The sequence below is a fragment of the Grampus griseus genome, assembly GCF_964374135.1.
Source record: "Grampus griseus genome assembly, chromosome: 12".
Classification (NCBI taxonomy): Eukaryota; Metazoa; Chordata; class Mammalia; order Artiodactyla; family Delphinidae; genus Grampus; species Grampus griseus.
The window spans coordinates 30,157,772-30,174,454 of NC_139006.1; the positions used below are offsets into that span (position 1 = coordinate 30,157,772).

General features: G+C 46.1%; 1 protein-coding gene and 2 pseudogenes across 4 annotated transcripts in view; 2 read left to right on the plus strand and 1 right to left on the minus strand.

The window, feature by feature from the left end:
* Positions 1–16,683, minus strand: part of MTCL1 (microtubule crosslinking factor 1) — a gene marked incomplete at its 5' end in the record, with an annotated part of 122,338 nt that overhangs the window by 88,630 nt on the left and 17,025 nt on the right. The gene's annotated exons all lie outside the window — the stretch shown is intronic.
* On the plus strand, positions 1,252–1,876 carry LOC309831319 (large ribosomal subunit protein eL33-like; annotated as a pseudogene). Its single transcript has one exon. The product of its transcript is annotated as a large ribosomal subunit protein eL33-like (transcript).
* LOC309830637 (small ribosomal subunit protein eS27-like) lies at positions 11,608–11,848 on the plus strand (annotated as a pseudogene). Its single transcript has one exon. The product of its transcript is annotated as a small ribosomal subunit protein eS27-like (transcript).

Sequence of the window (16,683 nt, forward strand, 5' to 3'; positions counted from 1 at the left end):
TCAATTAAAAAATAAATTAAAAATAGCACCCATAAAAAATAACTTTGCAAGAGAAAACCAAAATCGCCTACTCGCTCACTCTGAGTTTCCTACTTTAAACTGGGGACAAAAATACATCTGTAAGACCCATAAATGCAAGGACTTATTAGTATATAGAGTAACTTAGCTAGAATGACAATATTGTGCTCCAGCAAATGGTTAATGCATAAAATTATCGTTTAAAAACTGCACTAGTGGGGGCTTCCCTGGTGGCGCAGTGGTTTAGAGTCCGCCTGCCGATGCAGGGGATGCGGGTTCGTGCCCCGGTCCGGGAAGATCCCACATGCCGCAGAGCGGCTGGGTCCGTGAGCCATGGCCGCTGAGCCTGCGCGTCCGGAGTCTGTGCTCCGCAACGGGAGAGGCCGCGGCAGTAAGAGGCCCGCGTACCGCAAAACAAACAACAACAACAAAAACTGCACTAGTAAGCTCAGAGCAGAGGGTTCCTAAGCTTTTTAGTTGGATGGCGGTGGTGGCTCCAGTGAATAGCTACAGACAGAAAGGGAAGTCCTCCAGTATGGAAAGGGAGACAAGGCAAAACGTTTTTGGAGGGAAATGCTGTTGACTATGAAACTGACTAAAACTGTTATTTCATGAAGAGCATTAGAGGTGAAGTAAGAAAACTGAAATATATTTATTCTTTTAGACCAATGCACTCCAGTAAGATTTACACGGTGGCTGCCTCAGAGAGCCTGTATTTCGGGGAAACAGATCTTCACTTCCAGAAGCTCCGACTGAGACCTTCTGCTACCAGTCTCTGCGTCATCAGCTATGCCTGCCAGACACTGCCGGGCAATGGGACCCAGACATCAGCAAACATACCCTGAGCTAGACAGGCTGGGCCACCACAATCAATAAGAAATGAGAACACATTGCAAGTCCCAAGGTGGATAAATAAGAGGAAATCCACATATAGGACATTTGTTCTGAGTAAATCCTAAGAGTTCTCATCGGAAGAAAAAATATTGTTTTTGATTTCTTTAATTTTGTATTTATATGAGGTGATGCATGTTTACTAAACTTACTGTGATAATCATTTAATGATATATGAAACTCTGGGGGCAATAAGTGGGGGAGGCTCAGCTATATGCCTCAACGAGGCACTGGTGTGGCCCCGAGGCTCCACCAGCTCATGATTTCTATGGAATCCAGCAACAGGGAAGACAGAATGGAGGAGATATGGGACTGACGGTGCTGGTCCCCTGACCTCCGAGAATGGGTGCTCCAGCCTGCTGGGAACAGGACTTCTAAAATGACAAATATGTCTGGAAGGCTGTGGTCCAAGGCCATTTTTGCTGACTATAAGCAGGGTCTATGGAACCAGAGGGAGCACACAGCTCTCCTGAAAATTGATGGTGTATATGCTCGAGATGAAACTGATTTCTATCTAGGCAAGAGATGTGCTTATATGTACAAAGCAAAGAACAACACAGTAACTCCTGGTGGAAAATCTAAAACCAGAGTAATCTGGGGAAAGATAACTCGCGCTCATGGAAACAGTGGCATGGTTTGTGCCAAATTTGGAAGCAACCTTCCTGCTAACGCCACTGGACACAGAATCCGTGTGATGCTGTACCCTTCAAGGATTTAAACTTATTGAAAAGTAGATAAAACTGTGGATTTGTTCTCTTGTAAAAAAAAAAAATGATATGTCAAATCATTATGCTGTACACCTTAAACTTATACAGTGCTGCATGTCAATTATATCTCATTAAAACTAAAATAAAAGTTACAAAAAAAAAAGAAATCCACATCAAGATGAATCACTGCATGTGAAACTGCAGTGGTAACAAGAAAAACGAAAAAGGAACCAGAGGGAAAGTCAGATTACCAGCAAAGAACAACAATTAGGCTGACAGTTACTACAACAGCAACAGGTATCAAAAAGTAATGGAATTGTATCTTTAGAAGTGCTGAGGAAAACAACTGTTAACCTAAAATTCTCTACCCAATTAAATTACCATTTGAGAGTATTTTTTAGATAGACAGGGGCCTCTGTGCAGAGATTATCTCCTACTTATGCTTACTGAAATAACCCTAAATGCATCCCAGCAAGAAGTAACAGAACCTGGAAAGAAAATGGTAACCAAAGTTGGTAAATTTAGATGTAAAAGGTGAATCAGCATAAGTACTTACAATTAAAATAAAACGGACCTTAAAATGGGGTAGCAGGGATTTGACAATTATTTTCAGCAAGTCACAGTGTCAGAGGGAGTTTGTGTCCTTCAGGAGAATGGTAAATACCCTTTTAAGTATGTTTGTTAAAATTTGCAAAGAACAGAGATATAAATTCTAAACCAACAGAGAGAGAAAAAAAACAAGCCCTGTATTTTTGATGGAATGCAGGAAGGTTACAAAAAGAAGAAAAAAAAAACATGGTGGCAGGAAAAGTAAATAACATAGCAGAACAAGTCCAACTCTAAGTGCAATCACAGTAACTCTAAATGGAACAAACTCACTTATTAAGATAAACGTGGATTACCTCTCACACACACTCAGCCTTAAACTGCTTAAAACATGACACAGAAAAGTTGAAAACAAAAAAGTAAAAAAATTATACCAGCAAACAATACTGCAAAGAAAGCCGGTGTAGCAATATCGGTACAATGTGATACTGAGAGCAGCATCAGACACGTTGGAACCCAAGGCAAAAGCACCAACAGAGATAATGCATTTAAGAACAGAAGAGCCACCTACCAAGTTATGATAATCATGAATTGTTATGCACCCAAGAATAAAGTAGCAAACACTTTCCCAAACCAAATTCACTTTATTCTGCTGAAATGGCCCCAAAAACGAGAGACAAGAAAGCCAACCCGCTGGTCAGAGGGACCCACTGGTGGGACATATCATGGCCTTGAGGGAGTCTGACCATTATAAAAGAACCATTATTTTAATTACAGAAATGAGACTATTTGGGGGAGTTAAAAGTGAACAGAAGGCTATGTATTATTCAAGAGTGACCATAGAAATTATAGATCTAGATTTCATTTAAGAAGCAGGGAAGGACTAGACTCATAAGATAAATGAGAATGAGGCAATTGTGGGGAGACATCAACTATTTTATGTTTTCCCTACTGAGGCCCATTTGTTTAATGTAAAAGTCATATTTTTATATACATTAAATTCAAGAGTGTCCTTTTATTCCCTTTGCAAAAATTAAGAAGAAAATTTTTGGCCTCGCCACGAGGCATGTGGGATCTTAGTTCCCCAGCCAGGGATCAAACCCGCACCCCTTGTAGTGAAAGCACGCTGGACCACCAGGGAAGTCCCAAGAGTGTCCTTTCACTGACAATGTGTTCAGTTGAATGAAACGAAGTCCCAGTGCTCGGGTGGGTGGTTTCAAAGTCCCCATGAGAGGCTCAGAGGCTACCAGGAGGACAGGAGAGACTGACCACACGGCCACCCTGCCCCCTAATGCGGGTTCCTGTCCCGCTGTCACCTGGAGAACCAGAGTCACACACAAACAACACAATCCACAACAGCTAGAAGTGTGCACGTTGCAGATGAGTAAAAGAGGGAAAGGATAGAAGAGAAAAAAAGACAACTAAAGGGGCAGAGAGGGGCAGAGCAAATTTGATGAGTGGTAGGTTCCAACAAACCTGAGAGAGATGAATTCCACTGTCGTGAGCAGGCTGGAATCAGGCCTGTGATGTGCGTTAGGAAAACTATAATTAGCGGCCAGGAAGCCCCATGGTCATGGCCCTTTACGACTGCCGTGGTCAAAAACACACAACTTGAGGCTGGGCACCGACTCACGCCCGAGGGCAGTTACACGCTGCCGCCCGTCGTCTGGGCCTCTGCTTCGATGGAAAGAGGTCACTCCAAGGCCTCCTCTTCCCCAAACGCCTGTCCTGCAAACTCTTATTTTACCCTTCGTTAATCTCACCCACCCACAGCTCCACTCCTAGGTGGGAACTATTTAGCTACAATTACAGAGATGCTCCAGACACAACATCCTCCCAGGGCAGTGACGGCAGCTGATCTAAAGGCACCGGGAAGCTTTACAAAACACAGATGCCTGAGAAACACAACACAACCAACTCCTCAGATGCCTGGGTCCCACCCCCAGATGCTCTGACGCAACTGGCCAGGGCGTAGTCTGGCATCTGGGTTTGTAACCTCCCCAGGGATTCTTCTATCAGGCAGCTGGGGCGAGTGTCACAGGGCTCAAGGGCTCGTCCTCGGCACGGGTTTACAAGACCCCTTTCACCTCCTAATAAAAGCCAAGGAGCAGGGAGCAGACCTTATTCCCTGCTCTGAGCACTGCTGGTCTCTAATTCTCCTGCAAAGAAAGACCCAAACGTCTACCCTCCCACCTTCCCATTTCAAAGGGCACCTCTGAAGATGTTTGTCAAGAGGTTGAGAGCAAAGGCGAACGAGCAGTGTCTGCTTTCTGCACATCCTGTCACCAGCCTGCCCCCGGGAAAATCTAATAATTAGCCGAGCTCAGACGTCACTGGGGAGGCTCGGCGGCGCGTGTGTGTGTGTGTGTGTGTGTGTGTGTGTGTGCGTGCGTGCGTGTGTGTGTCCGCCCGTACAGGGCGAGGAAGGAGATGAGAAGGCTTCCGAAGGTACCAGAACAGCCTATGCAGCCCCTCACAATCATGTCAAACCATCCCTCCCTCGAGAGGAAGAACACGACTCCGCTGTCAAGGCCAGGGGGCACGTGGACAGCACCCCACGTCCATCTGGTTGCAGGGATGCTTCCCTCCGAAGCTCCAGGGGAGCTGGGGGAGAGATGTCGGGCCAGACTGTGCACGTGGTCTCTCTCTCCCAGCCGGTGGTGCTCAACTGGGGGTAACTTGGGGCCCCTCCCTCCCCAGGGACACTTGGCTTTGCCCATAGACACTGGCACAAATGGAGGGTTGTTACTGGCACCCAGTCGGTGGAGGCCAGAGATGCTGTTACGCATCCTACGGGGCACAGAGTGGCCTCCCGCGGCAAAGAGTTATCCAGCTCAAAACACCCGCAGAGCCGAGGCTGAGAAACCATCTCTGAGCGATGGCTCAGCAGGGATTCATCGTGCAATCCCAATGTGCAATGTTATACGACAATGTGAGGGTTATGCGACACCTGGGCCCCATCACTTAGTGACCCTGTGAGTTACCTGGTTTAAAAATAAATCCAAACCCAAACCCTACACAAGAGAACCCTTGGAAACAACAAGAAACTCCCAGAGACATTTCAAAGTTGAAAAGGAAGCGAGCGGCCCAACCATGGACTCAGTTGGCCAGAAGGAAGGCATCTCATTTCACCCAGAGAAGATCCTACGACTCCTCCAGAAGGAGCGTGTAAAGCTCTCGATCATTAAGAGTGTTTTAAACACACGCATTAGACCCAGACAGACAGGCACTTGTTGCATAAAATTACATCATCTTTGAACTGTCCTATTTGCTAGGAGCCACAAAAATAAGGGAGGATTTTTCAGAAGTGACTTTGTTTCACTCATGAAAAACATTATTGCTAATCCCCGGGAATAAGCACAGATGATGGAACATCCACAAGCCTCTTCGCAGCCCCCTCCACCACTCCCAGCGCCTTGACCAATAGTCCTGGGGCGGGGGGTATGGAAACGGTAGCCGGTGCTGCCACATCCCACGCCTGGTTTCCCCCAAACAGCCCCCTCCGGCTCCCAGCCCTGCTCAGACTATGGTGAGACCTCCAGCCGGAAGAGGGGAAGCCGCGTGAGACGGGCAAACCACCACCAAGAGGCTACTCCAACTGTTCAGGGTTAAATCATCCACACAAGTCTGGGCTTGGTGAGTAAATACAGCTTTGCCTGGGCTCCCAGCGTCCAAAGCTGAAGAACATCTATGCTCAAACACCAACCATCTGATGAATGCTTCTGTGTTTTGGACATTCCCTTGTCCCAGTCAACCTGCTGTGGGTCACAAAAAAGAACATCTGTGATGCTGGGGGACAAAAGAGAACCAAGCCTCCCACACAAGCCTTCTCTCAGCACAGGAACTGACCAGCCCAAGGCGAAGCACCCTGGAGGCTCAAGGTCTCTCTCTCATTTCTCCCAGGCTCATCCTTATGTCAGGGATTCAAATGCTGGCAATCAACTGCTCAACAGCAAGACGTTCTGCACAGATGCGTAACTATATATACAGCTTGGCGTCTTTTCAATGCTGAATAATTTCTGACGACTGAAGGGGAAAAATGAAAACAGCTTCTTTGGCCCATGATCATACCACTCAATGTCTGATGGTTCTCACGTGAGTCAGAGAAATGCCAAGACAGTGTAGTCGGGAAACAGTCATACCAGGCAGCATCTTCTAAGCATTTCTATTTCTCGGACTCTTGATTCTGCGTTTGAGGATAAAAGTTATCCAAATCATACGACGTCACTAACACCACGTACAGTGTATACATTTGACAGACCACCCCCTCCAGCATCAAATGTATATTTTGAAAAGAGAAGTGTTATTTATTCCCGCATTACAAACTGGATGCGGTTAACCGTCTAGCGGAGTTCAAATTATCCAGAAATACGTGCTATGGCTACATATATATATATTTTTTGGCCGTGACGTGCAGCATGCGGGATCTTAGCTCCCCGACCAGGGTGTGGAGGCTGTGCCCCCTGCAGTGGAAGCGCAGAGTCTTACCCACTGGACAGCCAGGGAAGTCCCTCTGGCTACAGTTTAATTATTTTTTAAGAAAAGCCACATGAACGGTGTCTGTGTCACTGAAATTCACAAGCTCCTTATTTTAACAGCAGATGACAGGCTGACAGCCGCCCTCCACAGTATGAAAGATTCCCACGTGCCAGGACAGACCATGCTGAGGGCAGAGGAAGGGCTGGGTCTTACATCTCTGGGGGGAGTGAGTGTGGCCTGAAGCTGATGGCCGCTCACACAGCATCGCTGCTTCTGCCTGAAAGGCCGCCTGGGCGCCCACAGTGATACAGGAAACAGGCAGAGAGGAGGCTGCCCGCTCACAGGGACAACCAGGTGTGGCACGACCCCAGCGAGGGACCCCCTGAACCTCAGAGCTAACAAAACAGGGCGATCTGATGGCCCTCAGTCGTCATCAAAATATTCATACTTGACCTCACCTGGAATCTCAGGTCTGTATGAACTGTCCTGAGGCGATCACTTACAGAGTCAGAAATTCCCCGCCAAGAGATTTTAAGATAATGTTATAGCTCTTTCTCAAGATAAAGATGACAAAACCTTCACTCATTCAACAAATATTTACTGAGTGCTTGACAAGGGCAAGGACGTGCAGACACACGTATATACCCGATAAGTCAGAGATGGGAGATCCGAAATGCCACTGAGGGATCCCGTGAGACCCTCAAACTGCAGGCTGGAGTAGACACCTACCAAGGAAGCACTTTCGAGATTTATACAGCTGAGTAATCGAAGCTGTGTGGGCAGAGATCAACAGAGCAGAACTGCACCCAGAAACAGACCTACACACATACGTCCCCTGATTTCTGACAAAGGTACTCAATGGAGCAAAGACAGCCTTTTCAAGAAATGGTGCCAGAACTGGAGGCCCATAGGCAAAAAATGAACCTTGACCTGAGTCTCACACCTTATACAAAAATGAACTCAAAACGGACACCATGGATTGAAATGTAAAACGTAAAACTGTAAAACTTAACCCCACCCCCAAAAAAAACACAGGAGAAAATATTTAGAATCTAGGTCTAGGCAGAGCTCTGAGAATTGATACCATAAAAGGAAATATTTATAAATTGAACTTCATCAAAATTAAACATTTGCCCTGGGGAAGACCCTGCTGAAAGGATGGAAGACAAACTGCAGAGCGGTAGAAAATACTTGTAAACCATTTATCTGACCAAGTATCTAGAAGAACTCCCCAAACTCAGCAGTTTTAAAAAAAAAACCACACAACAGTAAAATAAGCAATCTAATTAGAAAATGGGCAAAAGACATGAAGAGCCAAAGAGGACATACAGATGGCAAATATGGCCTGAAAAGTTATCCAACATCATTAGCCATTAGGGAGACGCACATTAAAACCACAAAGAGATATCACCTATCAGAATGGCCAAAATGAAGTGACAACAGCAAATGCCAGTGAGGACGCAGAGCGATGGAGCACTTGCGCATGCCTGGTGAGAACATTAACTGCTGCAGCCACTCTAGAAAACAGTTGGGCACTTTCTTAAAAAAAAAAAAAATGCAACTACCATGTGACCCAGGAACTGAGCATTTATCCCAGAGAAATGAAGGCTGATGTTCCCACAAAAACCTGCACACAGACGTTCACAGCAACTTTATTCATAACAGCCCTAACCTGGAAACAACCCAGATGTCCTTCAACCAGACTGGTTAAGCCCCCTGTGGTGCATGGTCACCGTGGACCACTCCTCAGCTATAAAAAGGCGCTGGACTTCCCTGGTAGAGCAGTGCTTAAGAATCCGCCTGCCAACGCAGGGGACACAGGCTTAAGCCCTGGTCCGGGAAGATCCCACATGCCACGGAGCAACTAAGCCTGTGCGCCACAACTACCGAGCCTGCGAGCCACAACTACTGAGCCCGTGTGCTGCAACTACTGAAGCCCCCACGCCTAGGGTCTGTGCTCCGCAACAAGAGAAGCCACCACAATGAGAAGCCCCCGCACCGCAACAAAGAGTAGCCCTCGCTTGTCGCAACTAGAGAAAGCCCACACGCAGCAACGAAAACCCAATGCAACCAAAAATAATTTTTTTTAAAAAAGGGGACTTCCCTGGTGGCACAGTGGTTAAGAATCTGCCTGCCAATGCAGGGGACACGGGTTTGAGCCCTGGTCTGGGAGGATTCCACATGCTGCGGAGCAACTAAGCCCGTGCGCCACAACTGCTGAGCCTGCGCACCTAGAGCCTGTGCGCCACAACAAAAGAAGCCACCGCAGTGAGAAGCCCATGCACCGCAATGAAGACTAGACCCTGCTCACCACAACTAAAGCCCGCACACAGCAATAAAGACCCGACGCAGTGAAAAATAAATTTTTAAAAAGTTTAATTAAAAAAAAAAAAGCACAGACCACAGATGTGTCCACAACCTGGGCAAATCTCCAGAGAATGCTGCTGAGTGAAAAAAGCCAGTCCCCAAAGGTTACACAGCGTGACTCCACTTGTCATATTCTCGAAATGACACAAGTATAGAAACAGAGACCACAGCAGTGGGTGCCAGGGGTGCAGGATGGGAGCTAGGACAGGAGGGAAGCGGGTGCGGCCATAAAAGATCAACGTGAGGGATTCCTGTGGTGATGGGACCGTTCTGTAGCTTGACTGAACCGATGTGATATCCTAGTTGTGAGATCATACCAGAGTTTTACGTTACCTAATAAAACTTGGGGAAGGGACTTCCTTGGCGGTCCAGTGGTTAAGACTCTGCGCTTCGCATGAGTTCGATCATGCAAAGGGGGCATAGGTTCAATCCCTGGTTAGGGAACTAAGATCCTGCATGCCCTGCAGTGCGGCCGAAAAACCAAAACAAACAAAAACTTGGGGGAAACAGGGTAAAGGGTACATGGGACCTTTCTGTATTATTTCTTACAACTGCATGAGAATCTGCAAGGGCCTCATGAAAGAGTTCAGAAAAAGAGTGCTGGGGAAGGCTTCAAGAAGGAGGTGTCATTTCTGGGAGAATCTTAAAGGATGGGCTGCATGTCACTAAGTAGAGGCGGGACTCCAGGTACAGTCCGGGGGGAGCAGGGGTGAGGTGGGCTGAGAGGGCCTGTGCTCACTCTGTGCTCACTCTCACTCTGCCCTCCTTCTTCCTAGAATTTTCTCAGTAGAGATGAAGGCAGCAGCTTAATGAACACTTCCAAAGTAGAAATTTTATAGAGCAGCATTAGTGGGTCAGAGCAAGCAGTGGATGCCCTTCCTCCTGGACCCACTCCTCCTCCGGCAGCTTCCCCAGTGGCCCCCCGTCCAGGCGGCTGCACAGAGCTCCCGTCCACCCCTCCAGTGCCCACCTGCCCACCAGCCTCCTCCTTCCAAGTTCACAGCAAAGGAGGAGGTGGGGCTTGAGCCAAGGTCTGGAGGACAGAGGAGAGGGGACGGTTGCTGGGTCAGAGGCGTGCGTAAGTCCCAGCCTGGCCAGGACCCGCGGTGAGGGGGCCGCCCGGCCTTCACTAGCCTCGTTGAAAACCTTGATATGATTCCACCTTGATTTCCCCAAGATATGGCTCCAGGGCCGGGTTCTGGGCACCAGCACAGGCCTCGACAGGCCCATCCCTTCCAACAACAGTGAATCAGCCATTAGTGCTATTTATGGTTGTTTAACTGCACACACACCCTTTCTTCCCAGACAGCAAGACTGTGCCATTTACAGCTAAAACATTTTATTTTTAAGATTTTTTGGCTGTGTTGGGTCTTTGTAGCTGCACGCGGGCTTTGTCTAGTTGTGGTGAGCGGGGGTTACTCTTCGTTGCAGTGCGTGGGCTTCTTGTGGTGGCTTCTCCTGTTGCAGAGCACGGGCTGTAGGCACGTGGGCTCAGTAGTTGTGGCTCGCGGGCTCAGTAGTTGTGGCGCACAGGCTTAGCTGCTCCACGGCATGTGGGATCTTCCCGGACCAGGGCTCGAACCCGTGTCCCCTGCACTGGCAGTTGGATTCTTCACCACTGCGCCACCAGGGAAGCCCCATGGCTGAAGCATTTAAAGCTGTCCCTGCCAAGGCCTCCTGTGCTTCCTGCCCTGTTCCTCACCCTCCAGGCCCCTGAACTCTGCATCGCCCGGCCTTGGGGGTCATTCCCTTGGTTGATGGGGCTCTAGTCCAATCGTACCCCTGCCCTCGGGGTGTGGGCAGGACACACAAAGGCCGTTTCCCTCCAGATCCCTGTGTTGACGCTGCACGCACACGCACACACACACCCCAGACTCATGTTTCAGCGTTTGGGAAAAGGACTTAACCAGACACCTCCAGTTCTTCCTGCTTCCACTCCATCCCATGTCACCTCGTTATTAAGTTAGCAGGCACATAACTGAGACCACTCAGGACACCGGATTGCTCTCCCCATCCTGCTCTCTAGCTTGCCACCCTCCCTCCAAACTCAGGTCAGCAAAATAGAGCAGGTGCTGCGTGTTCCCTGAGGCGCCCACAGAGCCCGCCAGGCTCCCACATAGGACGGCTGCCTCATCCACCTGGCCTGCCCGTCCTTCTGTCCACTAGTCAGGGCCTCGGCCAGGGCCGAGGCCTGAGCGACTCCGCGGCGGCCGATGACAACCTAGTCAGGGTCCGGGAGGCGCCCAGGCATGAGGACTCTGCCCATACATGCTTCACACCAACTGACCCACACACATCTTTTTCTTACAAGGGGGACCATAAACTCTGAAATCACAGACAGTGCTATTAAAGTGTAGCATGACAGCAATAAAACCCTTTACTATGTTTGCACACCTTTGTTTCCAGACATTATGGACACCTGAGAGCTTGAATATAATGACACACAGAAAAATGTCCTCACCCACTGGGTGAGAAAAAAGTAGAAAGACTGTCTTAATCCATTCAGGTTGCTCTGACAAAATACCAGAGACTGGGGGGCTTAAAGAACAGACCTCACCTTTTCCGACGGTGATGACCTCCCCACGAGAACACGCCTCTCGCAAAGGATCTCCTTCATCCCTCTCCAGAAGAGAAGAGGAAACACAAGAAGAAGCGGCTGGTGCAGAGCCCCAATTCCTATTTCATGGATGTGAAATGCCCAGGATGCTATACAATGACCACCGTCTTTAGCCAGGCACAAACAGTAGTTTTGTGTGTTGGCTGCTCTACCGTCCTCTGCCAGCCCACAGGAGGAAAAGCAAGGCTTACAGAAGGATGCTTTCAGACGGAAGCAGCACTAAAAGCCCCTGGAATCAAGATGAATGGCAAACCATCCCAATAAACACATTTTGGATTAAAAAAAAAAAAAAAGAACAGACATGATTTCCCACAGTCCTGGAGCCTGAGAAATCGAAGATCAAGATGCTGGCAGATTCCTTGTCTGGTGAGGACCCGCTTCCTGGTTCATAGACGGCCAGGTCCCAGTGTGTCCTCACGTGATGGATGGAATGACGGTGCTTGTATGGGGTCCCTTCTTAGGGGGACACTAATTCTTGTGAAGTGGGAGAGGCTCCGCCCTCATGACCTAATCACCTCCCACAGGCTCCACCTCCTCATAGCATCTAATTGGGGATTAGGATTTAACATGAACCTGGAGGCAACACAGACATCCAGGCCACAGCAGCCACCCCAAGAGAAGACAGTGAGGAGGAGGCACAACGTGGAGAAGCCATGAAAAGGAAAGGCTCTGAGGTCATGGGGGGTCGGGGAGCCACAGAAGGAGGCAGGGATGAAGTGCTGGGTCAGGAGACAGTACACATAGGGTTACTCTGGGGCCCAAGAACGGTCACATCCTGTTTTGGCAACGCGGCACAGGGAGCTATCGTGAGGCCCACCCCCAGTAAACAGCTAGGAATGTTAGAGAAAATGTAACGAGCAAAAATTTATACACAGCTGAACTCACACACACAAAGAAGGAAAATTCCCTAGTGTCCGCAGTGCCTAAGGGATTGGAAACCACGAGCACAAGGGTATGTGTTAAGGGGGGCAGGAGGGGATGGTGGGAGTTACCAGAAATAGGCCAGGGGTGTAAGAAGAGGCTTCGATCAATGCACCAAGGCAACGCATTGCAGAGATGCACCCCCACTGAAAGTAAACTAAAAATCACTCGAGGAGGGGACAGTAAGCTTCTGCTCAGGACACTGGGTGGTGGAAAAAAATCTCCTTTGAAATATGAAAATACCCTAGGCCTATACAAGTTCAATGTCCAACTGACACCCATTTGGTACACAACTCCACAAGCCAAAAATTAAGGACTGTATTTGGACCAATGATACCACCAAGGCCTCCAGAAAAGACCAACACAAAAGCTCCCTAGGAGGACATTTCGACAAACTTCATGGAATTCCTACTAAGAAGGACTTGTAATAAAATCCACTGTAAGAGTCACCAGATCAGACAAACTGAAGGCTTAGTAACACCAAGAACTCAACAGAACTGAAAAAGACTGACTTTAAAATGTTTAAAGATTTAAAGCAAGAACTATGAGATGATGAAGAAAGAAGAAACTATGAAAATAGAACAAGCAACTTTTGAAAACTTCTAGAAATGAAAAGTTAGTGGATGAATAAAACTGTAAAGAAGGGAATTAGTAACTTGGACAAGAAATTATCCAGAATGTAGCACAGAGAGATAAAAATATCTTAAAAAAAAAAAACAGGTAAGTGAGATGGCAGATGGAATAAGAATGGCCAACATAAGGCCCACATAAGACTAACAGGAATTCTAGAAGAAATACAGAGGATGGGGAAGAAACATGATTCAAAGAGATAGTTTCACTACAGAAGACTATTCAAAGAGTGAGAATTTTTCAGAGTTTATGAAAGACAAAAACTCAGATTGGCAATGAGTGTTGAGTAAAATAAAAATAAATCTAGATACATTTGATTCAAACTACAGAATACCAAACACGCAGAGAAAAGCTTAAAAATAACCAGGAAGTAAAGACAGATTATCTAACAGCAGACCTCTTGATAAGCAACATAGGGCCAAAAGATAATAAAAATACTATCTTCAAAGTGTTAGAATTCTATGCCCAACTAAATATCTTTCAAGACTGAGTATGAAAAGTATTTTAGACAATATCATTTACTGAAATAAACCACTAAAAGATCTATTAATAGATCAGCAAGAAGGAAACTGAACTCAGAAGGAAGGAGCAACACTCAAGAAGCAATGATAACAGACTGGAAAATGTGCAAATGAATCTAAATAAGAATCAGCTATGAAATCAGTCAGCTTAGGTGGGGAGATGATTTTTAAAAGATGAAACTGAAATACTGGGTAACAATAGTATGAAAGGAGTTGGAGCTTTCTAAGATGCTTGTATTATTCAGGAAAAGAATATAGATAGTGATTAGTTTTAGACATTGAGAAACATGCATGTTAAAAACGTAAGAGTGATCATTAAAATAATAGTAATAGAATGTATAACTTCCTAACCAAGAGAGAGAACACAGGAATTAAAAACTCAAGAGAGGGGTCTTCCCTGGTCGCGCAGTGGTTGAGAGTCCACCTGCCGATGCAGGGGACACGGGTTCGTGCCCCGGTTCGGGAAGATCCCACATGCCGCAGAGCGGCTGGGCCCGTGAGCCATGGCCACTGAGCCTGTGCGTCCGGAGCCTGTGCTCCACGACGGAAGAGGCCCGCATACCGCAAACAAAACAAAACAAAACAACAAAAAAAACAAAAACTCAGAGAGAAATCAACATTAAAAAATAGAGGGATTTGCCTGGCAGTCTAGTGGTCCTATGCAGGGGACCATGTGTGGGTTTGATCCCTGGCTGGGGAGCTAAGATCCCACATGACTTGTGGCCAAAAAAACAAAACACGAAACTGAAGCAATATTGTAACATATTCAGTAAAGGCTTTAAAAATGGTCATCAAAAAATCTTAAAAAAAATAAATAGAAAAGGCATGGAGGGTGGGATAGAGACGCAAGAGGGAGGAGATACGGGGATATATGTATAGCTGGTTCACTTTGTTATAAAGCAGGAACTAACACATCATTGTAAAGAAATTATACTCCAATAAAGATGTTAAAAAAAGAAAAGGCGTGGAATATAGAGCATAAAATACAATGACAGAAATAAATTCAAACACATTAATAACCACAATAAATGTAACTGGATTAAATTCACAAGTTTAAAAAAAAGATTCCCAGATTCCATTTTTTTTTTAAAAAGGTAGCTATAGTTCATTCAGGAGAAATACACCTAAAACATAATGGTGTAGAAAAAATAGAACTTACAGCAAAAAGCAAGACATCAGAATAAAGAGGTCATTATCAAATGATAAAGGCAACAACTCATCACACAAAAAAGTTCTAAATCTTTATGCATTCATATTGAAAATCTAAAAAGCAAAGTGACAGATTACAAGAAGAAAATTTAAATGTAGAACTCTAATGGGTGATTTTAACACATCTTCATCTTAAAGAGATGTATTTAGCAGACAAAACAAAACTATAAAGGATATAAAAATCTGAACAACACAATTAACAAATGATCTGATACTTTTTCTTTTTTCCAAATTGTGGCAATCTAGTAATGGATTAAACTTACAACCATCAAAATAAAATAGAACTGAAAATATCAGAACGCATCCTATACGGCAAAAAAATAAGCATTTTAGTGAAACCTTTCCACCATTTGTTTATTCAGTGATGGTATAAAATGTCCTTCCTGCTGCGAGTTATAGTTCAAGTTTTAAAGTCTTCAATCTAATGGATTCAACATCTTCACCCAAAAACTGGAGCATATACAATTCCTCTCAAGCACTCAAAAAACAGTTAAAAAATCTGATCATTTACTTGGCACAAAAGGAGTCTCAACCAAACCCAGGGAATCAGTATCATGTCCTGAATGGTGATGAAAGATGTCCCCCAAGAGCTATCTGACAGCTAGTTGGTTCCTGTGGTTCCATTCACTAACCCTAGTTCCCAGGAGTGATCTAAAACACGCCTCTGTCCCTTGCAAGTGTCAACTAACTTGGCTAGTTATTATTTGTTAGTCTAGCATGTACTCAAAAAACCTTTCAGTAGAACGAAAGAAATACAGTTGAGTGAAAGCACTTGGGCAATCTTCAGGAAGTTGGAACTAAACTAAGGTGAACTATTTTCAACCTTTTGAGATATTCCACCATAGAGAGAGTACTAGAAGAAATATACACCCCAAAAAAAAGGGCAAAAAAATTTTGAGCTTTGCACAAGCGGTATATGGGGGTTTGGGTGCATGGACATGGCATGAACAGCACAGGAAGCCAGCCAGCAAGGAAGCTGTTAACCAGAAGGGACGATTCCAGAGGCGTTAATACTATCAGCCTTCTTTTAAGCGTCTCATCTATCTGTGGAGAAAGCAACTTTTCCAAGACACACCTCTACCAGTTCAAGAGGACCAGAGGGCCTGTGTCTTCTCATTCTTCTCAACTGCCTTTTAATTCACTGCAGGGTTTCCTGCCAAGGGGTGGGAACCCCAGCTGGGAGACAGGGATGGGCCAGGCAGGAAAGGACCTCTGTGTCATGCTAAAGGGCTAAGACAAACCGGCCCAAGGCAAGTTTGTTTGTTTAAGCCAAGCATTAACACTGTCGGATTTGGGGGATACAGAAGGTAAAACAGAAAACGGAATGACTAGAAGTAGTGCTTCCTTTAATGTGGTGACCACAGACTGTCTGCCCTCAAATACTCATTTGAGAGATGAGTGAAAGCGTGGATAAAATCAAAATGTTTAAGAGGTTAAAATGAACCATTTTAAAGTGTACAATCCAGTGGCATTTCGTACATTCACAACGCTGTGCAACCATCACCTCCATCCAGTTCCAAAACACTGTCATCACCCCAAAAGGAAACCCCAGCCAGTCTCCTTTCTCCCTCCCCCAGTCCCTGAAAACCACTAAGCTGCTTTCTGTCTGTGGATTTACCTGTCTGAACATTTCCTATAAATGGACTCACACAACATGTCTGGCTTCTTTCACTCGGTGTATTTTCGAGGTTCGCCCATGTAGCATGTACCAGTGAGAAAGAATTTCTAAGACCATGAAAGAGCAGCCGGCAATTGAGGGTGGGGAGGAGGAGGGGTA